Raw genomic sequence first — 25,200 nt, forward strand, 5'->3', positions numbered from 1 at the left:
AATTGAGAACATTCATGCACACACGGGAAAATGCAGAGATATATTTTTTAAAATCGCGCCATGACGATACACTAAAATACACCGCCTAAAATAACAGTCAGGGAAAATGTCGACATATATTAAAAATTCGCTTTTTCTTTTCCGTTAAGATATATTACTTTTACTTTTGATGACAGTCGTCACAAAAACGTCAACAATGATGCCGACATATATTTCTTCGTTTTTATTTCATTCAACATCATTATCCGGAAGTAAAATATGTTTCAGGAAATTACCGAGAGACATTTCTTCGTTTTTTTTTATTAGTTATTGGAAAATCAACTATTTTTGAGGTCAAAAGGTCAACTCAAGGTCAAACCCCCAAAATCATCAATTTTCATCTGATAAATCGTCAATTTTCATCCAATTGACTTGAAAATAGAACAGCATTTGCATATGGAGTCACTAAATAGGGAAACCAACTATTTTTGAGGTAAAAAGGTCAACTCAAGGTCAAACTCCCAAAATCATCAATTTTCATCTGACAAATCGTCAATTTTCATCCAATTGATTTGAAAATAGAACAGCATTTGCACATTGAGTCACTAAATAGGGAAATCAACTATGTTTGAGGTCAAAAGGTCAAAGATCAAACTTCAAAAATCATCAATTTCCATCCTATTGACTCGAACATTTAGTAGCATTTGCATAGCACCTCACTAAATTGGCAAACCAAATATTTGGAGGTCAACAGGTCAACGGTCAATTCAAGGTGAAACTTTTAAAATCATCAATTTTCATTTGAAAATTTTTCACTTTTCATCTTATTAACCCAAGCTTTGATCGAGATTGTCAGTTTTAATCTGGATGAAATGGACAATTTGATGGGTCAATGGCATCTTTTGGGGGTGGGGGGGGGGGTGGATTTGGCAAGTATCGTGCTCTGCATGATGTCTTCTTATTTTATTGTATAGATGCTCCACCATGCGCCTTAGATGATGCTGCAGGAAAATTGATTTAGGCCAGGATGCTTCGGGAAGCCTGATGTACTTTAAACATGCTTAAAATTGAGTTGACGGAATGCTTCCCATCTGAGGCATGGCCTCATGATGTATGGCACTCACATGTTTCTCCATTATTGTTCACGACTGTCCTCGTAGTTCATGTAAAAGCATGTTGATGTCTACAAATATCTTTTCCCTGCATATTTTTTTTATGTGCAAGCTCCTCCACAAGCCTGAGGTGCTGTAAAAAAAAGAAAAAAAGATGTGTATAACATCAATGAGCATTAACTCACATTATGTACCATAACACTCTCCCCCATCAAGTCAAAGGAAGGGAAGGCGTGCAACCTCCAGTGAATGAATGCGGTATGATTGAACGGTCAGCATGAAATATTGTATGTTAAATTTGCCACTTTCAAAATTATTTACAATTTAACCATCAGCAATGTAACCATTGTTGCACAGTGGAAATACTACTTAGCGATTGGATTTTTTTTTTCTGAGGAAAATTGTGATATAAATATGTTAATGCAATAGCATTGGCGGAGTGTTCTATTTGTTGCGCTGTTATACTACAAAAAAACTCATAAGGGTGCGTATATCCATTATCATCAGTAATCTCAAATATATAATTAACCTCTCACATTCCTGAAGGGAAGTGAGGGCCTTTCCTAATAATCGTTCCTTGTGTGTGTGTCAGTGTGCGAGTCCACATGCAGATCTACTTTAATACAGATCGTTCATCGTCAGATCGAACTTAATCTAATTTAATATAGATCTTAACCACAAGTTGATTTAATACCTTGAGTATGAAGTATATCCAAGTTAGCCGCGTTGTTAGCCAGTGAGTCTGCACTCATTCTCAGATCTACTGTAATCTATATACCACAGTGAGGCCCTGCATTGTTAAATGTTCGGTCTTGTGGCATTTGTTATTACTTTTACGTGATGTATAATTATATCGAACAAGTAATAGGAACAGGTATTTAAAGTGTATTTGCAAATGCCATTACTTCATACAAATAAGTAGTGTTTAAAACTTTTTCAGAGGAAGCACCCTGCCATCGATGCTGGAACTGTCCAAGCCATCAGCTCATTGTTGATCCACCGACTCTGGTTTGCAAAAGAATGGTTGTTTAATTCTGTCACCCACAACAAGAAGTATGTTTCGATTGATTTTTGTCGTCACTGATGCTTTTATGATTATAAATGGAGATCTGATGCCACTCTCTGTTGTTGAATGTGTAGTTTCAATCAATCCTGGAAACTGCATTAACCTTACACCATATACCATCATACAAGGCAGAGAGTCAAAAAAAAAAATACAAACAGTCATCAACTAGTCTTTCTGGGAAGAGAAGTGGCCAACACACAGCAGTGAAGAAGATCCTACAGCGTGCTCTGGGTATCTGTTTGACGATTGATCAGTGGTCCAATTGATGGGTTCATGGATTTATTGGCATCACTGGACCTTTAACTTTGAACTGTACTCCTCAGACTGTTGTTGCAACCATGTTGAATAAAAGGTGCATGCAACCATTTTCATCGTCTGCATATGGCAAAGACCATTCATTAAACAGCATGATGAGAGAATTGCTTGCTTGAGGTCGTTGCTCGCAAGATCTGCAACTCTCTGACAGATAATACTCTGTCTCTGTCTCTGTCTCTGCCTCTGTCTCTGCCTCTGTCTCTGTCTCTGTCTCTGCCTCTGTTTCTGTCTCTGTCTCTGCCTCTGTCTCTGCCTCTGTCTCTGCCTCTGTCTCTGTCTCTGCCTCTGTCTCTGTCTCTGCCTCTGCCTCTGTCTCTGCCTCTGTCTCTGTCTCTGCCTCTGCCTCTGTCTCTGCCTCTGTCTCTGCCTCCGCCTCTGCCTCTGTCTCTGCCTCTGTCTCTGTCTCTGTCTCTGTCTCTGCCTCTGTCTCTGCCTCTGTCTCTGTCTCTGCCTCTGCCTCTGTCTCTGCCTTTGTCTCTGCCTCTGTATCTGCCTCTGTCTCTGTCTCTGTCTCTGTCTCTGCCTCTGCCTCTGTCTCTGCCTCTGCCTCTGCCTCTGTCTCTGCCTCTGCCTCTGTCTCTGCCTCTGCCTCTGTCTCTGCCTCTGCCTCTGCCTCTGTCTCTGCCTCTGTATCTGTCTCTGTCTCTGTCTCTGTCTCTGTCTCTGCCTCTGTCTCTGCCTCTGTCTCTGCCTCTGCCTCTGTCTCTGTCTCTGCCTCTGTCTCTGCCTCTGTCTCTGCCTCTGCCTCTGTCTCTGTCTCTGTCTCTGCCTCTGTCTCTGCCTCTGTCTCTGCCTCTGCCTCTGCCTCTGTCTCTGCCTCTGTCTCTGTCTCTCACACTCTCACACACTCTCTCTCTACCTCTCTTATCTCCTGCTCTCTTTTTTATACGTTTTATGTGTGTTTCTGTTTATGGTTTATGTGTTTTATGTGGTAGCTCTTACACGAGCCTCGATTTGTAAGCAAAATAAAATAAAATAATAATCTCGAACAATTTTGATGAAGCAGATGCTTCAACAAATGCCCCTCGGTTTTGGAGCCACGAACACTTCTCCATTTCATCGGGTTCCAAAAATGCCACCGAGCGAACAGCCTCACAACAAACACTATGAAAGGCCCATTAATCTTCCAACAGCTATTGTGCAGCAGTGTATATTGCCATGCCACTCTGCCATTCATCCGTATAGACCCCAAAACCAAATTGGTTTCTCCACCACACCAATGTTGACCTGTCCTTCGCTCATTATTACTTCCTAACTAAAAATATCCCATCTTCCTTGCAGAACAACAAGGTGTCAAGCCACCAATTTGCAGCTTATTTTACAATACATCACAATCATCCAATACTTGTGGGTTCAATGCCTGGTTCATCCATTAGCCATTGTTCCACCGTTTGCATTTGTAATCCACTCATTAGTTATTGATTGGACATCTCAGATTGATTGATTGGACATATAATGCCTGAAATTGATTTATTTATTTTAAGATTAAGATTGAATGAAAAGGAGAAATTGGAGACTGGGGAAATGAGGAGAATGCCGCATGGCAATCTGTGCTAATCTGCTGAGGAGTGACAATTCTAATGGCCACACAGACCTGCGCACACTAAGTTAAGTAATTGGTTCACTTTAGTCTGTCTGTCTGTCCTTCTGTCTACAAATGTCCATTTATGATCATGGATCAACTTAATTTCAATTGAATGTTACATTCTGAGCACGAATCTGAATCGGAAAAAGAATCTGTAGTTTGGCAGAACTTTTCATCTGAATTTGTCCCAATTGTACATGCGCAGAGAGGAGTGAGATAATTTTTTACTCCGCCTGCCTAGCAGTCAAACAAAATTGAAATTAATTTCAAACAGGAAGATTACTGCTTTTAATTTGCTGCCCTACTGTCAGTTCATACCCTCCCTCACCTTGCTACTCCATGAGCCTCAATCCTGTAGAGATAAATAAAAAAAAATAAAAGGCCTGCGACATTACACCGACTCAAACCATAAGTACATCAGTGGCGAGTGACTCCCATTTCCATAAACCTATTCATTGTAATCACATATACTGTAAAGATAAACCTGTGTACCATTTTCTGTAAGCTAGGCCATGCATGAGCTTTCAATGCCTACGATGCAAGCACAAAAGATTCATCTTGAGTGACAATTATAAATATATGTATGAGAAGTTTTACATTTTACCAAAAAATAGCAAAGCTGTGAACCTGGAAACTCCACTCATTTCTTCTGGTGGGCGGTGATTATGTCTTTCACCCCTGTCTGTATGTTTGTCTGTTTATCTGTGAGCAGGCTATCTCAAAAGGTTTTGGACGGATTCAGACGAAATTTGGTGCAGAGGTTGGGTTTCTGGTGTGTGATAAGGACGACTTGATTCGATTTTGGTGAAGATCCGAATCCGGATCAGGACCCGAGATTTTTTTTACAAACTCACAAGTGGTTCTTCACCATTGAGTGATAGGGCCGAACACGATATATAGCATGATATTTCAAAAAGTTGTCTTTTTGAGTTATATTTAAAAAACTAAGTGGATGAGTTGGGAAGAACAAGCCGATTAGATTTTGGTTCAGGTCTAAATCCAGATCCGGCCTATCAGTGGGATATAAAACGTAAATTGTTCAGCCTGGCGGAGGTATGCGCTCTACCAAGTGCTGTTCTCATTGCTATTATACTAGGGCATGCCCGTACTATATATAAGCTAGGACGTGCCCGTACGTGGGTGCCCGTTCCTTGCCAAAAAAAAAAAAAAAAAAAATTTTGTGTAGGGGTGTGTGTGTGTAAACATCCTAGGGCGTGCCCGTACGTGGGTGCAAAAAAACATGCGTGCAAACAACAACAACAAAAAAAAACTTTGAAACCACGTGGCAGTAACGACCACAGAACCCCCCCCCCTCTATTTACATGAATGGTTTGGTCCATTCGCAACGACCACAGAACCCCCCCCTCTATTTACATGCAATGGTTTGGTCCATTCGCAACGCCAAAGCGAACGGCGAACGGCTAAATCGCCATAGCTCGGTAAGTACTTGTCCGATTAATTTCAAACCTTGAAAAGGCACATCCTCGGGTCCCCAGCAATATACCTGGCAAGTTTCAAGTATATCGGACCGGTAGTTGTCGAGAAATCGTTGTCGCATACATACACACACACATACACACAGAGATTAATGGAATTATAGATAGATAACAGCCTTTTAGCAATATACAGCATCTTACTATAATTCACCAAATGTCTGTCTGTCTGTTCCCAGGTACCGCAAAAACGGCTGAACCGATCGCAACGAAATTTTTGGTGGGTAATCCTGGGGCCCCGTGGAGTAAAATAGGCTATATCGTTTTTCTAATTTTTTTCCCAATTTTCCAATTTTTCCAACTTCCAATTTTTCCAATTTTCAAAATTTTCCAGTTTTTCCAAACACGATGGAATAATATTTACCGATATGAACATTAGCCTGGTGTTGGCTTAGCAGTTAGGGTGCCGGCTTGAGATCTGAGGATCCTGGGTTCGAATCCCGGTCGATCGCTGAATTAACGCCAAGGGGGTTGACTTAGCCTGTCATGCCTTCCGAGGTCGGCAAATTGAGTACCAGCTTGTTGGGATGAATGATCACGATGTGTACCCCGGTTTAGAATAGGTACACCGTATCCCTGCACATCGTAAGAGGCGACGAAGGGTTGGCGTCAGTAAGGGCATCCGGCCATAAAAACATTGCCTCAAACAGGGAACCATGATTGTCATGGGGCCCGCAAGGCTAACCCCCGCTCTAGTGGGGAAAATGGCCTTAAAACGATCATTCATTCATTCATTCATTCATTCATGAACAGTGATGTGGATTTTATTGAAATTCTACAAATACTGTTTAGATTTTGATGATTTGCGTGTGATATTATTTAACGGATGTTTATATAAAAAATTTAAAATAAAAAAAACCCTTCAATTTCTGATATTTTGCCTTTTCATTTGGGCCTCCCAATTGAAGCCCCAGTCATAGGGCAGGTACCGTTGCTAGTTGTAATAAAGCACCAAAAAATCTACAAATTAGGACACCAAGTCAGTGGAAGCTGGGATGGATGACCATCACCTAAACCAAAAGCATCGAACCTAGAACTTTTACAAACCATTTTTACACTTCAGTATAATTATTACATGCCAAATTCTTCAAATGTGCATACAATACAAATTAGCGAGGACGCACGTGGGTGTGTCGATGCCAGCAGCATGAATGGGCACAGCGTGAGATCAACGTCTGACTGCGGCATTGGTATGCAAGCTCGTGTTTTACACACTGCCTTGCTGCACCTTTAAATGTTCTACTTTAAAAGTCACAAATTCAATGCTGAAGCAGTTACAAACTAGAACGACACTGGGTATAACTAAAACCTTCGCCAGGCTGAACAGTTTACTTTTTGTATCCCACTGACAGGTTGGAACTGCATCTCTGTGGCTGAACCTCAACCAAAACAGATTCTGCTTGTTCTTGTCACCTCCCAACTCATCAACCTAGTTTTGGCATAACCCGTCAACAATGTTTTGAGATATCGATCTGTATATCAGTTTTGACCCAATCTCTCAATAGTTAAGAATCACTTAAAATATTCTAGTATCTGGATCCAGATCCGGATCTTCACCAAAATCGAATCAATTCTTCCTTGTCTAACCTGCCCACCAAGTTTCGACCGAATCCATGCATAATTTTTTGAGAGATCCTGCTTAAAGACAAGCAGACAGACAAACAAACATGGCTGATTACATGACCTTTGTCCACTTTCGGTGTCAGAAATTAATATCCTAATAATCAGAGCTTTGCATAAGAAGTCAAAGCATCAGCACAAAAGTTTTGTCTAAGACATTAGGATTTCAGTACTTTGATTATTTATTCAGTACCTTCCTGTCTGGGAGTACCATTGTGAGAAAGTAAAAAGCATGTTTCATATGCTATAAAACACCCAGTCATTCACTCACTCAACTGCAGGTCGTTTGAATTGAGGCACTGCTGAAGCAACGTAGATTAAATGTCAGGAAGAAAACTAATTTATTAATCTCCTCTATGGTAATACAGAAAGGAAAGGAACTGTTCTCACCTTGCTGCTGAAAACAAATTAACTTGTTCCGAACTATTAATCAGATCGATCTCATTCCACATGAGGGCAATGTATTTGCCAAACATAAGCCGCATAATAACTGATCAGTATTCAGCAATGTGCAAGTTTAAGGAGCATTTACTCTGGAGCTGGTAATTATAATTTAATTTACCACTTCAATGACCACCTCAACCTTGTGTCACACAGTGCTTCATACTCACGACACATTGCAGTTGAAGAGTTAATTGGTTGACCGAAAGGGTAATGTCATTATTAATGCCTTAGAAAATCCGCTATTTTTTATTACTTGCGAAAATCGAAGAATTTTCAAGTATATTGGTTGGTCTTGTGCGTTATTCTGTTTGTCTGTCTGTCTGTTTGTCTGTCTGTATGGCTGTGTCACAACAATGTCTGTCTGTATGTCTGTATGTCGCCTACAGGTCACAATTTTCAACCGATCTTCACGAAACTTCAGCAAATGGTAGAGTTGCTCATAAGCAAGAAGCCTATTGTTCTTGGGGTCAAAAGGTCAATAGGCCAACATAGGCCAAAGGTCACCAACTTTGTCAAATTTCTAAAATCCTCATTTTCCATCTGATTGACTTGAAATTTGAAGAGGATTTGCATATCTGGACACTGAATTCAACCACCAATTATATTTTAGGTCACCTTAGGCCAAAAGGTCAACATAGGCCAAGTTTCTAAAATCCTCAAATTTCATCCAATTAACTTGAAATTTGAAGAGGATTTGCATACCAGGTCACTAAATTCAACCACCAATTCCTTTTGAGGTCATCATCGGCCAACTACTTATTTTAGGGATTTCACAAGTATCGTGCTATGCACGACATATTTCTTGTTTCTTTATTTCCAATTGGAATCTCCTGCGATGAAGCTGAAGCACAGGTCTGCTGCTCGCAGACAAGTCTGTGGCCTCTCTGGTTTTTATCGATTCTCCTTCAGTCTATCTCCCACTGCTCTCTCATGCTCTGACCATCCACAGCAACTCCAGGATGTATGTGTTCTTCCATTAACCCCCTCCTATTGAAGCTTCCAATATCCGGACTGACTGTACACCTCAACTCTTTTGTTCCTTTCCTCTCCCATTTCTAGACGCCTCCTGGAGGATGTGCTATCCCACTAATTCTTCCAAGGCTTCAAGCAGGTGGTGCATTAACATCTCATGCTATCCCTCACCCTTACTCACAATCTTTATTACCCCCAATAAACCTCTCTAATCTAACCCTGTTATTTGCAGGTGGCACCTTCCCTTCCCTCTCTCTCTCCTTTTTTCCTGTTCATTAATTCCCTTATTTATTGGGTCCAATAATTTCTGTGTTGCCCTATTGTCAGTTCACGACCTCACTCACCTCGTTCTTGTAAATAAAAAAGGCTAATGAAAGAGTGAGGTGATGGCAGGTAGGAAATGACATTGGGGTAGCAGGGAAGCTCTCTCTCTGAAAGAACCGTCTAGCAAACCCTCACATCTATTTTCTTAACAATCCTCTTGAACAAGTTCAGTCACTCAATCTCTTGGGTCTCTCTACCAGCCAAGGATGGACTTTGTACAACGGAGGATGTACAGTCGGCAGCTGGCTTCGGAGGCCAACTTTGAATTCTTCGTGGCCAAACCACATTTCTAAGTTGGCCTCCAAACCCACGTGCTGACTGGCCATCCTCCATCATACAAAGTGTTTCCTTGGCACACATGAACTCTTCTCCACCTACAAGGCCTTCATCCGCAGCTTCATTCAATACTGGTGTCCCCTCTGTGATGGTGCCTCTGCCTCACAATACCTATCCCTCTCCTCCCTCTCCCCCCCATTTTTTTTACAGTTGTTCCTTTCTAAAAGATCGCTTCTGTATCCATGTCCACCCTCAGCATCTTCCCCAACCCCTCATTCTAACCCACATCACTTGTTTTTCCGTCTCCATCTATTTTGTCTCTCGGTCCTGTTGTAGGTGTCCCCCTACCCTCTATCTCTGCTGTTCCTTTTGTTCACTTGTGTCCTGATACATTCTGTTTTCTAGATCTTCCACAAACGTAGACTTTGTAAATAGAAAATGAAGATAAGAAAAATAAAAAATAATACAATGATGAGACACCATTTAACTGAAGTTCAGTACTCTCAACTTCATTCTTCCAAATTACCTTCTGTGTTTTCCCTATTGATGAAAGTGTTTCTGCCTAATCGTCATCATGCAAATTGCACGGCAACTTTACTACCCTCTGACTCCTTCCAGGATGGCGTGATAGGACGTCTTTTCTGAAATTATTTAAATATTCACCCTTTAGCACTTTTGGAAGGACAAATTTGACTTGTGTTCCATTTAAGCCACTGTCGCATAAATATTAATCAGGATGTATATCACCTGCTCACTGTCAGCAGCAGGTGACCTGTTGGTCAGGACATTGGAGCAAGGTACAGGTGTGGCACATGGGTTCAGATCACTCATCATTCCTTCTAGTGCAGCATATGGCTGCTGGTTTGAATCATTGCTGGGAATGTGGCTGAGTCACTGATTCAATGCCTCTGTAGATTGGCGCAAAACTATTTGAGTTAAGAGATGCCATTGTATATTGTCCCTCATGGGACAGTTTGCCAGCTCAACTGTTGGGGAAACTTGCTCCACTCTGATGATGGCAAGAGGCCTCAAAACAGAAGACGTTTATGACTATGCATTTTGACCCTGAGGGCTTGGATGTATGTGTTTGGTCATTGCCTATTAGTGTCACCAACTAATTTAGTCTTGTGGTTGAAATACTTGTGCTGAGCTTTGTTATATTATTTGGGTTGTTTTGCCGATTTTTCTATAAAGGGCATGTCTCAACAGACAGCCAGTGAGCCAGAAACTCATCCATGGATTGTTTCTCTTCCCAATTTGGGCTGGCAGTCAAAAAAGCTTCAAAAGCCTATGCAGGCAGACTGATACTCCAGGAAGCATTCATTGCAGCAGGTGGCACTACACAGCTATCAATGAGCAGTTCCATATTTCAGACTAAAACTATGTCAGAAGTTGCATTTTACCTTTAAAGAATATATACTGTATATTAATTGCATGGGAATTAGTGGGTGATCCCCCACAGATGCACAAGTGTCAAACCACCAATGAGTTTGTGCTTGAAACTACGCCTTGGCAGGATCAGGCTTTGTGGTGATACGTGAGGCCACATATCAAATAGTTAAAACCAGTTGGCACCCCAAAGTTAAAACCAGTTGCAACGCTTGAGTTTACCCATCTAACTCCACCCCTTCCTCTACCCTCCACCCCCTCCCATTCCACTCAAATGAAACAACTTATGTGAAATATTTCCATTCTGTTATGGGTTGACCGACTTGAGATTGCCAGTACGTACATGTGGAGCATGAACATGCCATGGCAGGAAGTGCTAGACTCCACACACAGGTGGAATATTAGAGCAAAGTCGTTGGCATGCCATCACAAATCCCCACACTTCCCACCTAAAGCAAAGTTGAAAGATGGCAAAAAGTACCACCAGGTTTAACCCAATATCAAATTTTGAGATAAAATATTTTTCCCGTTTTAACCCCAGTGACCCTAAGTCCCCACCCCCTGGGGCATGAACCGGGGGTCAAATCCAAAAAATCGTTACATATTTCAAGCATCACCCAATGCAGTTGATTTCATATACAAAGTTTCATTGAGAGCATGTATAAAAATCTTCCCGTAATTACATTATTTGGTATTTGACCTTTTACCCCACCCCAAACATTATCCTGCTCTTGCACCTTCTTGCCGTGTGTAATCATAATTACTAACTTTAGTGAATTTCTGTCCAACCGTTTAGGAGACAGCGTAACGGACTGACAGAGACAGACAGACAGACAGAGTGGAGCTGATTAAAATATTCCGCGTTTTTTTTTGAGCGTGGGGATAAACGGCAATAAGATATCATGTCATTCTTAAAAGGAAAGGTCTATTGGAACATATATGTAAAGCTCTTTATAACCACTCATTGACTCACTTAAATAAACGTTTTGTACTTTCTGGATATGCTAGAAAGGTGAAATTTTGCATACGGTACTGATGCAACTCAAAGCCAATATCCCAGGGAAAGCCATCACAAAATTGTCCCTAAATGTCATAAACGAATAAATCCGTAAACAAAAGTCAGCCGGTGCAGCCTCGCTCTGCTCACGGAAATGGTACGTCACGTGATCTTGTATGGACACAATTGCTACCTCAGGGAGTGGGTATTTCTCGGTTTTATGGCGGTATGATAGAAGAAGTGTCCGTGGTTTTGTGTCATTTATGAATGACGTATAGTAAATACGTAGTGGAAAATCGTAAACTCTTTCATTTACAGATTGTGTATAATGGTGAGTTTTGCATGTACAGTATACCTATGTAAAGTTGAACCTCTACACAAGGCACCCTGGTTGCAACAAACATTCACAAGTTTTAGTTAATGCATACTCCTCTGTATTCACAATCAGCAAAGCTCGAGATTAACTTGAAAATTAAGAAAGATCACTTTGTCACTGCAAGTTAAACGCAGATACAACCACCAGTTTTCAACTCATTCACTCCAGCGGTTTGGGAGTGCATAAAAGTCAAACAAACAAACTCACCCACTTCTCAAAATACCATATATAGTGTGATTCTAAAGAATAGGTATCATCTATCAAAAGGAAACAAAAGCTTTGGACATGCTACTCTCTTACCATGCTGAAAATTCACTCAGTCTTCCACTATTTATTACCTCTACAACCTTTTTGTTGTATTCACTGCTTTCCATATTCCCAAGGTCACAGCCATTCAACTCGTGAACTCCTTGTAAACTTACCAATTTCAAGCCTCTGTTTTCACTTAACCGCAATTCTCTGTCTCCATCTCCATCTCAACTTTTAAGTTTTTGTTAACAGCAATCCAAGCGGTTGCACGCTGATACGTCAGGTTCATCATCCATTACCAACTGTGATCAGTCATATTCTCTATAACATACTCTGTTTAACCAACCCATATCCAACACACCCTCCCACTCTATTATTATCAGTTGGCGACTCTCCCAACATTTAGTGTTTAGCTATCTGTGCACTTTGACATCTACAGACATAAAAAAGGGAAAATGCGCATCCTTCCGTTCTTTCATAAAGCATTACATTTCTGTTCACTGCAACAGTTGTCCAATTACGAAAAAAGTCTCAAATTACAAAACCAAACCACTACATGCACCATTAGATAAATACATTCCATTCAATGACACCTTAAAACCTATTTATCAACAATATAAACATGTTCGAAACATCACTGAACAAATTGTAGACATGAGTAATTTATATCGACAACTACTTCTTCTTTAACGGCCACAATTACTCCCATTCTATTGTGGGATATATAGGGGAACGTATTTGGCCCAAGTATTTTACAAAGCTTTGGCGAGGTCTGAGGTTCAATGGTACAAGATGGTACAGATATAGGACATACAGTGCATTCAGAAAGTATTCAGACCCCTTCACTTTTTTCACATTTTGTTATGTTGCAGCCTTATGCTCAAATCGTTTAAATTCATTTTTTTCCCTCATCAATCTGCACTCAATACCCCATAATGACAAAGAGAAAACAGTATTTTAGAAAGTTTTGCAAATTTATTAAAAAGAAAAAACGGAAATATAACATTTACATAAGTATTCATACCCTTTGCTACGACACTTGAAATTTAGCTCAGGTGCCTCCCATTTCACTTGATCATCTTTGAGATGTTTCTCCACCTTTATTGGAGTCCACCTGTGGTAAATTCAATTGATTGGACATGATTTGGAAAGGCACACACCTGTCTATATAAGGTCTCACAGCTGACAATGCATATCAGAGCAAAAACCAAGCCATGAGGACGAAGGAACTGCCTGCAGAGCTCAAAGACAGGATTGTGTCGAGGCACAGATCTGGGGAAGCCTCCAAAAAATTTTCTGCTGCATTGAGGTTTCCCAAGAGCACAGTGGCCTCCATAATTCTTAAATGGAAGAAGTTTGTAACAACCAGGACTCTTCCTAGAGCTGGCCGCCCGGCCAAACTGAGCAATCGGGGGAGAAGGGCCTTGGTAACAGAGGTGACCAAGAACCCGATGGTCATTCTGGCTGAGCTCCAGAGATCCTGTGTGGAGATGGGAGAAACTTCCAGAAGGACAACCATCACTGCAACACTCCACCGATCTGGGCTTTATGGCAGAGTGGCCAGACGGAACCCTCTCCTCAGTGAAAGACACATGAAAGCCCGCTTGGAGTTTGCAAAAAAGCACCTAAAGGACCCTCAGACTGTGAGAAACAAGATTCTGTGGGCTTTCCTGTGTCTTTCACTGAGGAGAGGCTTCCGTCTGGCCACTTTGCCATAAAGCCCAGATCGGTGGAGTGTTGCAGTGATGGTTGTCCTTCTGGAAGTTTCTCCCATCTCCACACAGGATCTCTGGAGCTCAGCCAGAATGACCATCGGGTTCTTGGTCACCTCTGTTACCAAGGCCCTTCTCCCCCGATTGCTCAGTTTGGCCGGGTGGCCACCTCTAGGAAGAGTCCTGGTTGTTCCAAACTTCTTCCATTTAAGAATTATGGAGGCCACTGTGCTCTTGGGAACCTTCAATGCAGCAGAAATCTTTTTGTAGGCTTCCCCAGATCTGTGCCTCGACACAATCCTGTCTCTGAGCTCTGCAGGCAGTTCCTTCGACCTCATGGCTTGGTTTTTGCTCTCATATGCATTGTCAGCTGTGAGACCTTATATAGACAGGTGTGTGTGTGCCTTTCCAAATCATGTCCAATCAATTGAATTTACCAGGTGGACTCCAATCAAGGTATAGAAACATCTCAAAGATGATCAAGAGAAATGGGAGGCACCTGAACAAAATTTCAAGTGTCATAGCAAAGGGTCTGAATACTTATGTCAATGTGATATTTCAGTTTTTTCTTTTTAATTAAATTGCAAAACTTTCTAAAATCCTGTTTTCTCCTTGTCATGAGGGAAAAAATGAAGTTAAACGATTTCAGTATAAGGCTGCAACATAACAAAATGTGAAAAAAGTGAAGGGGTTTGAATACTTTCTGAATGCACTGTATATATATATTTATTTATATATATATACAGTATATATATATTATACATATCATACATATATATACTGTTATGTTTGTGGGGAGTAGAGATACCTTAGTTCAGATAGAGTGCACAGCTAGTGTGCTCCGACTGTTGTGAAGAAGAAGAAGAAAGCTCGATGTATCATAAGTAGGGAAATTCGTGTAGACCAGATGTCGGGTGAGCTTGTATCTTCGTCCCCATCAGAGGGGTGGGGCTTGTTAATTAGCGAGGGATTATGGGTAAATTAATCCTATGTGTGTAGTTGCCTCTGTAATCTATTCCTTTGTTCCTTATGACATACGCAGCACACACATCCAGCCAGAAATTGCACATTAACCACACTAAATAAAAAGCGACCGGAAGTCAGAACATTGAGCGCTGCCGCTGATAGCACCGACTTGGGTGAGCGCACAGGACAGGCAGCTCCGTGGAGACATGCCCAAAGAGCGGTGATTGGGAGGGGATTTGATTGGCACAAAGGACTGGTGAGGTGGCACGCACTGAAAAGGTCGGACACGGAGTCATGTTGAGATGACGTCGGAGCCTGGACAATAAAAGAACGCTCTGACCGACATTTTGTCCTCTTGCCCCTTGTCGTTCTGGAGGCCGTGGCGAGCGGTCGTTATTCCCCTCTTGCCCCTTCTCGTTCTGGAGCCTTTCTTAGCGAATGGTCGTGTGCCGACATCTTCTCGCCCCTTCTGATTTTGGACACCATCGTGAGCGGCCGTGTTGGGACATCTTGCTGGTGGTCGTGAGGAGGAAGAGCCACGGACTGAGAACCGCGGGTTTCCAAGCAGGAACGGCGAGTGGACGGGCGCAACCCGTTCGGCTCATGCACGAGGCCCGTAGTGAAATTAGGGCGCACTGAGGCCTTCTTCCCGCCAAAGCCGGAGCCACATCCGGATTGCGCGCACACAGGCCTGAGACAATTCCTGACAAGATTTGGGAGCCTCTCGCAGATAAGTGCCAACCACACTGTTTTTTTTCCTATCTTTATTTTTCACTTTCGTCTGTTTACTGGGTCTGTGTGGGGACGTTCCAATTTAGGATTTTAGTTATTATTTTGATAGTGCAACTTAGGATAGTGCATTCTTTTGTTACCGGCATTTCTTTTAATAAAGCCGGCATTTATTTGTGTACAGTAAATCCTGAGTCGGCTCGCATTAATTATTACAGGGTGAAGACTGCCGGTGGGATCTGTGAAGGTAAGCGCTCCGGCTTCTCCACCACTTGCCCCGATGCGTATTCTCCGCTATGTCTTGACTGAACGCCTCGGAGTTAAAGCCCGTTCGGAAATCCGTTTCCTTGGAAGATTTTAATCACCAAAAACGCAACAATACATATGTCTGACTTCTTTGGAAAGCTCCTTAGTCTACATGTTTGCATTGTTGGTTGACCAATAAGTTAATGCTGTTTCATATGCAGCCTGCAGCTGCTGGTTGCATCATTTTCTGGAAGTGCGGCTGTGCCGCTAATCCAGTGCCCCTGTTGCCAGGATGCTGGTACTCATTTCGCCAACCTCGGAAAGATGACAGGCTGAGTCAACCCAGCTCGTGTTATATGAATGAAATGGCATGGCAGGGGCTCAAACTCAAGACCCTAAAATCTTAAGCTAGCCACCTCAACCGTTAAGGCAACACTATAGGCTTAGTTTGACCAAGTGAGCAGCTGCACCTTAAAACTCCTTTGATAAGTGGGGAGCTTAATTTTCAAGTTAAACCACTGATGACATACAGGTGAAACCTATTACACTTAAATTGTAACCTTTCAAACAAATAATTTGCTCCTGAAGTGGTTTCGGGTTATTTATCCAAAGGGTTTAAATACCTATGCAACTGAGAATCGTCCGATTTTCTCTGTTAATCTAATCAAAATAAATACCAATTACTGCACTGTAGTTACAAGAAGGAAGCCGGACATTAACGTATTCACATTATAATCTGCATTTTTTAAAGTTTTATCACCTCAGAGTAGTTTGTGAGTACTCTCTATATTAAGTTTGATTTGAAAGAATCATTAAATAAGCTCGTGTGGCATCAAAATGTTAACACTTTGGAGGGGGATGAACACTTTTGTAGGCCACTATATATGCAGCATTGTATTTCCAGGCAAACAAACAGGCTGAATCTTCCAACAAGGTACGCGATGATCTTCAAGGAGTGATTTTTCTGTCCTTAACGACGTAAAAGCACATTGCAAATGAAACTTTTTCAATTCAGAAATTTCCTTTCAACCAAAACATTTCCTTTGTGTAAAAGTTTGTTTCTGAGTAATCGGCCACAGGGTCTGCAAACTGGGTTATGATATGAGTATGATTCAAGGGACAACAATATTAATGTAGGCATCTGTCTGTTCCTTATATGTTTCCAAATCAAAACCACTGGGCCAATTTCTCAGGCATTTGCTGCACCAAATTATTTTCACACAAAGAAGGTACACATCGCAATTGAAAACAATAAAAGGCAATCAGATTGCAGACCCTCACAGGATGTGTGTGGTTTTGTCATTTTGGTCCTTGGGATCCTCTAGGTCTTTTGGGTCCTTGGGGTCTTTTGAGGCTTTGGGTCTTCTGAGTCTTTGGGTGAGGCTTTTCCAAAGGGTCTTAAGGGGCCTTAAGGGTCTGAAATGGTATTTGTGTTTTAAAGGGTCTGAGGGATCTTTGGGGTCTCAAAGCGTCTTAGGGTTCTAAAGGCTCTAAATTGTTTTAGGCATCTTATAGAGTCCTAGGGGTCTCTCGTGCTCGACAAGGCCCTGAGATCCCTGAGAACCCTGAGATCCCTGGTGTTGGGCTAGCGGCTAGGGTGCCGGCTTAAGATAAAAAAATATCCTAGGATCCTGGGTTCGAATCCCAGTCTCAATCGCTGGTTTAACGCCAGGGGGGTTGACTCAGCCTGTTCATGCCTTCCGAGGTCGGCAAATTGAGTACCAGTTCACTGGTAATTCCCTGCTTGTCGTTAAAGGTGGCAAAAAGGGTTGGTGTCAGGAAGGGCATCCGGCCGTAAAACATTGCTTCAAAAAGGGGACCGAAAAACAACAACAACCACGGTTCCCGAAAAAGGCCAACCCCCGCTTGCGGGGAAAAATGGCCTCTAAAGGTGGTTTTTTTTGTTTTTTTTATAGAGTCCTAGGGGTCCTAAGAATTTTAAGGGTATTAGGGTATTTGTAGGTCTTCATGCTCCTTGGGGTCTACGTGGTCTTAATGGGTTTCAGGGTTGTAAAGGTTCAGAAGGATATTAGGGGTCATAAAGGGTCTTAGTCTTCGAAAGGGTCGAATGTAATTAATACACATACTCATTGTGCAATGTCATCAGTGTGATTGAGATTGGATTGGCTGGTGTGAGGCTAGGTGCAATGTGATTGGCTCCTGGCAAGATTGAATAATGTATCATATAGGCTTATTAAAAGCTGATATTTGAAATCCAATTCCATATTTCACGATCGGAACTCATCGCCTAAATAATAATGTCGAAATCGAGAGTGAAATCGGAGCAAAATTAGTAAAAGCGATTAATTAGAGATTAAATAATAGGCTCTGTGAGCTGTAAGGTAAAATGTCTCCAAAATTCATTTTTCACTCTTTTAAAAGGTAATTATTGTATGTCGTACTTTTAAAAGGTAATTATTGTAGATATTGTTCCTAGTAGTGTCAATTTGTTGCTCTCTCTAATGCAATTTGTTTTATACCGTGTACCCCTTCCCTCCCCCTCCCCCAGCCCTCTCCCTTCCACAGATCTCCCGATGTCCCTGTTCTCTACTGTTGTGCTTGTGTGCTTCCCTCTCTCTCCCCATCTTGTCTTCCCCTCCCTTTATTCTTTTATGTGTCTGTTAATGTTTTTGTGTTTTATGTGCTAATGTGTGTTTCATGTGCTAGATCTTACATGAGCCTCAATCTTGTGTACCAAAAAAAAAAAAAATTAAGTATAATTTTATTTTACACTGTCCAGGGACATCGGTCGTGATTTTTTTGGATGATTATATAGGCATCTATATATTTTATTTTTTTTTATATATTATATATATATTATTTTTTTATTTTTTTTTATTTGATTTTTTTATTTGATTTTTTTTTTTTTTTTGGATGATATAATATATATCGTTACGGTTTTTAGAACCTTCACTAGTAAATTTTAGAAAATGTTTCCCTTATAAATGTTCCCCTGTAAATATCCCCATCAATTGGTTTGTTAAACATCGCACCCTAGTTAGTCCATGTACAACACGTAGCGAACCATAGGACCTCTCCGTAGTTATTTCATTATTATGTGTTTCAGTTAAGGATCTGTTCCCAGTAGTTGAATCTGCGTTGCATTAATCAAATAAGATAGGGCCCTTTCAATTTCCCCAATCGCCTCACCCACGTCTCCGCAAAGTAACGGTCGAACAGCGTTCGCTGCCCCTTGTCTTGGTTCGTTTGATTGTCCCCAAACCGCCATTAGCCATGCGGTCCAGCCGAGGAAGAAGGGGGCGGAGCCACCAGATCACGGGCGTGGCACGCCGACACACCACCCGAGGCGGGGCCAGCGAGCCCCCACCAGCCAACCAGGGCTGACGAAAGACAATCGCGGGCGTGGCTCCATGAAGCGCGCATTGATTGCAACACGCGTAATATAAGGACAAGCGCGAATCCTTTTTACGAGGAAGGCAGAGAGAGACGCGTGAGAAGGTACAAGTCGGGTGAGAAGGTACCAGTTGAGTGAGAGGGTTCCAGAGTTGCTTGAGAGAGAGACGCGTGAGAAGACGGAGCATCCCAGTCCCATCGCTATATGCAACGTCGGCTCGGGTGAACGATACGTGCTCGCTGCCTGCCAGGGTTTTCCCGCCACGACGCGAGTCGACTCCTGGAGCCGGACCTCGACGCCTACCGTCTGCCTGGGCCTTCTCATCCCTTCTTCCAGTCATTCCTGCCTGCTATTCCCCTTTCGTGTAAGTCTGTTTGTCTGTCCTGTTTGTTGTCCTGGGGTAATATAAGACTGCTTAAGGCTGCCTGTGTCTTCTTCTTCTTCACTGTATATTACTTTTGTTTCCTCTTCTTTGGTTTTGGTTTTGGTTTTGTAAATAGTTAATAAATGTCTGTTATTTCTTACCTTTGGTTTCTTCTTTCCCCCGATCGCTTTCATCCTGTCTCCAATTTAGTACCTGTGGCACGATTTGGCCAACGCTCGGAATCGGGTTAGTCAATTGCTAACGGCTCTAGCCGCGGATTGCTAAACCGCTCGGCAAATATCATCTTGTCCGTGGTTCGAGGGGTACTTGTCTCCCTGTTTCTGTTTTGCGGAGGAATTGGTAAAGGTATTCGGGAGAACACCTTGACCAATAACCCTGACCAATTTCACCCCAGAGAAGAGCGTTATAAGTACCAGGACCAGAGACGGCCAGCTTAACAGGCCAAGTGGATTAACCCCCCCCCCCCCCCTCCCCATGCTAAGGGGAGTGCCGTCTCTGAGATCCGTAACAATATGTATATATATATATATATATTGTTGCGGATTTGGGGGTCGGCGCTCCCCTTACCAAGGGGGGGTTAATCCCCTTGTCCTTTAAGCTGGCCGTTCCCCCAACCCTAGAAGTTATAACGCTCCTTCCGGTCGGGAGCAGCCAGGGTGATTGGTCAATGAAGTCCCAAATACCTGAGTGCTACCCCTGGCCGTGAAACAGGGAGATAACTTCTGCTCGGACCGCGGACAAGATGGAAATTGCCGAGCGGTTTAGCAATCCGCAGCCCGAGCCATTAACAAAAGGACTAAACCCGATTAAAGCGATTGGCCAAATTGTGCCACAGGTACTCAATGGAGAAAAGACTAAGACGATCGAATGGAGGAACAGAAACCAAAGTAAGGAAGAACACAGAATTTATTAACAATACTGAAGAGGAAACGAAAGCAGGGCATGTACAAGGGAAGAAGAAGAAGCAGACACAGGGCAACCTTACACAGTCTTAAATATCACGCCCAGGACAACACAGACAGACTTACACGAAAGGGGAATAGCAGGAAGAAGGAGAAGGTCCAGGCAGATGGTTGGCATTGAGGTCCGGCTCCGGTCCACTCGAGTCCGGCTCCGGGCATTGACTCGACCGTGGCGATAACCCGGGCAGCAGCGAGCGCCTACCGTTCAGCGCGTGTGGACCTTATACGTGGCGGGGGGGGGGGGGGGTAGTCGTTCACACAGCCGCATGCGCAGTTCAATGCAATCGATGATGCAATTCCAGTTGCTTATGTGCAATTGCAACGACCTCTCACTCCCTCCTTCTCTCTTCGAACTCGCTAACAACTCCTCCCCACTCTGAACTTCTGCTCAACTCTGACTCCGAACTCCGAACTGTATAAGGATGCCGCACTTGCGCTTATATCGGGCACGTCGAAATCAAGCCGCCTGCTTTGAGGACACACCCACCGGTGAGCTCGCCTCGGCCATGGTTGGTCGCGAGGGCTCACCGACTCCTCCCTTGGTGACACGTTGACGGGGCCACGCCTCGCCCCGACAACTCCTCCCCCTTTTTCTCCGCTCTGACCGCATGGTTAATGGCGTTTGGAGCGAGCGCTGCGGCAGCGAAGGCTCAATGCAGCGAACGCTGCTGGCAAAGGCACGCAATACAATTTGGAGGGAGGCAAGCCGCAAAATGAATGGGATTTGATAAGGGGCCTATGTTATTTGATTAATGCAACGCAGAGTCAAATTATTGGAAACAGAGCCTTACCTGAAACACATACTAATGAAATAACTGAAGAAGTTCCTATGGTGTTCTACGTGTTGCAATATGGCCTAACTAGGGTGCGACCTTTGACCTTTGGGAGATGGGGATATTTACAAGGCTTATTATTTTACAAAGTGAAGGTTCTAAAAACCGTAACTATATATATATATATATATATAAATATATAATATATATATATACATACATACATATATACATATATATATATATATATATATATATATATATATATATATATATATATATGTATATATATATATATATATATATATATATATATATATATATATATATATATATATATATATATATATATATATATATATATATATATATGACATGAAGGATGACAGGCTGAGTCAACCCCCCTGGTGTTAATTCAGCAATCAACCTCAATCAAATCAACATTTGTATATATCTACACCTATATATATATACAAACACACACACCATCATAAATGTGATATACAGTATATGCAGCAATGTATTTCCCGGCAAACAGAATCGGGCTGAATCTTCGAACAAGGTACCGATGATGTTCAAGGAAAGATTTTCCTTGTCCCGAACGACGCAAAAGTATACTGTACATGAAAGTTTTCCAATTCGGTAATTTCCTTTCAAACAAAACATTTCCTTTGTGTTAAAGTCTGTTTCTGAGTAATCTTCCACAAGGTTGTGAAATGACCATGATTCAAGGGTCAACAACATTAGTGTAGGCACCCGACATTATCTTTTTGCATCATCATGCTCTTTTTAATGGGTCACCTTCATGGCAGATTGTAATGAGGATGGAAATGTCCATCACCAACGTAGATAGCTCATTCTCCACCTTGTTATTTAATGTCCGGGCATGCAGCAATCCCTTTGTGCATGCTTGCAATCCAATTGCAGCACGGTGTGGAGCTGCACACCAACATGATGGCAAATCCATCACAGGCGATCGCTCTGAAGCAGCACAGCCTCGGAAGAGCTCCTGCAATATCCTCGTCCTCATTCGAGATTTTGGAAACCCATCACCTCCCCCATAGCCCCCATCACCTCTCCCATAGCCCCCATCACCTCTCCCATAGCCCCCATCACCTCCCCCATAGCCCCCATCACCTCTCCCATAGCCCCCTCACCTCCCATAGCCCCCATCACCTCCCCCAAAGCCCCCATCACCTCCCCCATTGCCCCCATCACCTCACCCATAGCACCCATCACCACCCCCATCACCTCCCCCATAGGCCCCATCACCTCCCCCATAGCACCCATCTCCTCCCCCATAGCACCCATCTCCTCCCCCATAGCCCCCATCACCTCCCCCATAGCCCCCATCACCTCCCCCATAGCCCCCATCACCGCCCCCATCACCTCCCCCATTGCCCCCATCACCTCGCCCATAGCCCCCATCACCTCCCCCATAGCCCCCATTACCTCCCCCAAAGCCCCCATCACCTCCCCCATAGCCCCCATCACCTCCCCCATAGCCCCATCACCTCCCCCCATAGCCCCCATCACCTCCCCCATAGCCCCCATCTCCTCCCCCATAGCCCCATCACCTCCCCCATAGCCCCCATCACCTCCCCCATCACCTCCCCCATTGCCCCCATCACCTCCCCCATAGCCCCCATCACCTCCCCCATAGCCCCCATTACCTCCCCCAAAGCCCCCATCACCTCCCCCATAGCCCCCATCACCTCCCCCATAGCCCCATCACCTCCCCCATAGCCCCCATCACCTCCCCCATAGCCCCCATCACCTCCCCCATTACCTCCCCCAAAGCCCCCATCACCTCCCCCATAGCCCCCATCACCTCCCCCATAGCCCCCATCACCTCACCCATAGCCCCCATCACCTCGACCACCAGCCAGCAGAATCTCAAGGCAGCAAAACAATGGATGGCTATTCCAGCAGAGCCAAGGTTACTATTTTGTAATTACATCCGTTTAGTTTTCAACAAACCTACCCGGTGTGTTCTAACTGCTCTAAGCACAGTCTCCACAATGGCAGATCGTGCAGCAGGTCACGACAAAGCCCAAGGAGCTTCACCATGTCACCTCATAAGCCCCATCAATGGACAGACCCACAGTGTATGGCGGCTCCGACATGGAGCTCAAGAATGTCAAATGAGGCAGCAGCTGTATGGCCAATTGGGGAAACAAACTGGGACATCTTTAATTGACATTATACCAAAAATAAATATGACAAACAAGCTTGGAATTATACAGGAGATTTGGAGGTTTTTTTTAAGGTTTGAGAACCTCATATGGCCGAAAGACCTTAGAGACAGCCATGCCCACCTCGAAGGTATGGAGGTAGATCGGCTTTGGGAATGAGGGTGTCGCTCCTTGAGCTGCGAGCCTCAGTTATGGATGGATACGAGGGATGTATGTGGGGGAAGGAGGAGCAGGGAAGACGAGTCTTTTTAATCCATTCTTCCCAACACATCATCACGATGGAATGAAACAGCGGCTCGGGATGTGATGTGATGTCGGCTTCGCACTAAATCAATTCCTAACTCCATCTTCATCTTCTTCACGACTACCAGCAATTATTCCAATTACTCATCCTCCTCCCAAGATGGTTTTTACCTCTCAATGTCGACCTCTTCTCGGCTCGGTCCTCATCCCCCCCCCCCCCCCGGTGGAATCTCCACAGGTTCAACTCGAACCGGTTTTCATCATGTCGGCGAATGTTAAACGCACATTAAACCAGCGAATTAGCATTTAAAGAAATAAACAAGGGAACGGCACGAACCTCCAACCCGATGCGGCCTTGGATCTTCCCCACCGACAGCACCGACGCGAGTATCACCTGCTTGAAGAAGATTCTCCTCAGGATCGAAGACCTCGAGGGTCCCGAAGCCCCCCCGCTCGTTCCCCACCGAGGCTATGGGAGAGCCGGGGAAGAATGAGGCGGGAGAGACATGCAGCCGGCGGCCTGCCTGTCTCTGTCAGGAAACCCAGATGGGAAAGACCAGGCGGCGGCAGCAGAGAGCGTTAGCTTGTCCATGGTCGAGGGGAGGGGAGATAGCGATTTTGGGGCGGAGGAAGGGCGTTAATGGGGGAGAACAAGTGCGGGAGAAGGACAATGGGAGAGTCGAGAGGAGGGCGAGTAGGAGAGAACAGATGAGGGTAAGGGGGCAGGTGTAAGATGATCAAAAGATGGATGAGGAAAGAAAGAAAAAAAATGTGAAAAGCAAAGGAGAGATGAAGAGGATGGCGCGACGTGTGAAGGGCAAGTGGGAAGAGAAATGGGAGGAGAGAGAGAGAGAGAGCAAGGGTTCCATCCAGAAACAGGTGTGAGACCACTAAATATTTGGGAAGATCGATTTAGTAGTTGGAGCCATCTATTTATAACATACGCAAGAGGTCGAAGTGAATCATTAATTGAGAAAAAATTATATTGGTAAAAGGAATGAGGAGTGATGATAAAGGAGAGTAAAGAGCATGTAGGGTGTGTGGGAGAGAAGGGAAAGCGAGTCATTTTTTAGAATGCAGTAAAGGGAGTGTACGTACGGAAAGAGCAGGTATTTGCAGGTTGTATTGGGAGTTGGTCAAACATGCCGCTATTTATACGTACGTAATAAATAGATTGAGCACCCATCACTCCCATGCCGTTTTCCAGGGTTGGACTGTGACTCATAATCCAGACCAAATAATGCGGGAAAGCCAATGGTGATTGATATACGACAGATCAAATGCGGAGATTTAAAGAAGGTGGGCGTGGACTTATTATTTGTCGAACGTGTAAAAAAAAATAATGTGTAAAAATATATATATATTGTTGTGGATATGAGAATTGTGTTTTTTTATTGTTGTAAATATCACCCTCCTTCCTCCATTTGGTGTATAAAG

The 25,200-nt window shown here is 43.4% G+C and overlaps 1 protein-coding gene across 1 annotated transcript in view; it reads right to left on the reverse strand.

Annotated features, from left to right (window-relative positions):
• WDFY3 (WD repeat and FYVE domain containing 3) overlaps positions 1-24,292 on the reverse strand; it is a 303,904-nt gene extending 279,612 nt beyond the window's left edge. The window contains exon 1 of the mRNA XM_078775265.1: positions 24,101-24,292. The gene's annotated coding sequence lies outside the window, so the exon portion shown is untranslated. The remainder of the gene's footprint in view (positions 1-24,100) is intronic.
• Positions 24,293-25,200: the final 908 nt, after the last annotated feature.

The sequence above is a fragment of the Myxine glutinosa genome, chromosome 4, assembly GCF_964187855.1.
Source record: "Myxine glutinosa chromosome 4, kmMyxGlut1.1, whole genome shotgun sequence".
Lineage (NCBI taxonomy): Eukaryota > Metazoa > Chordata > Myxini > Myxiniformes > Myxinidae > Myxine > Myxine glutinosa.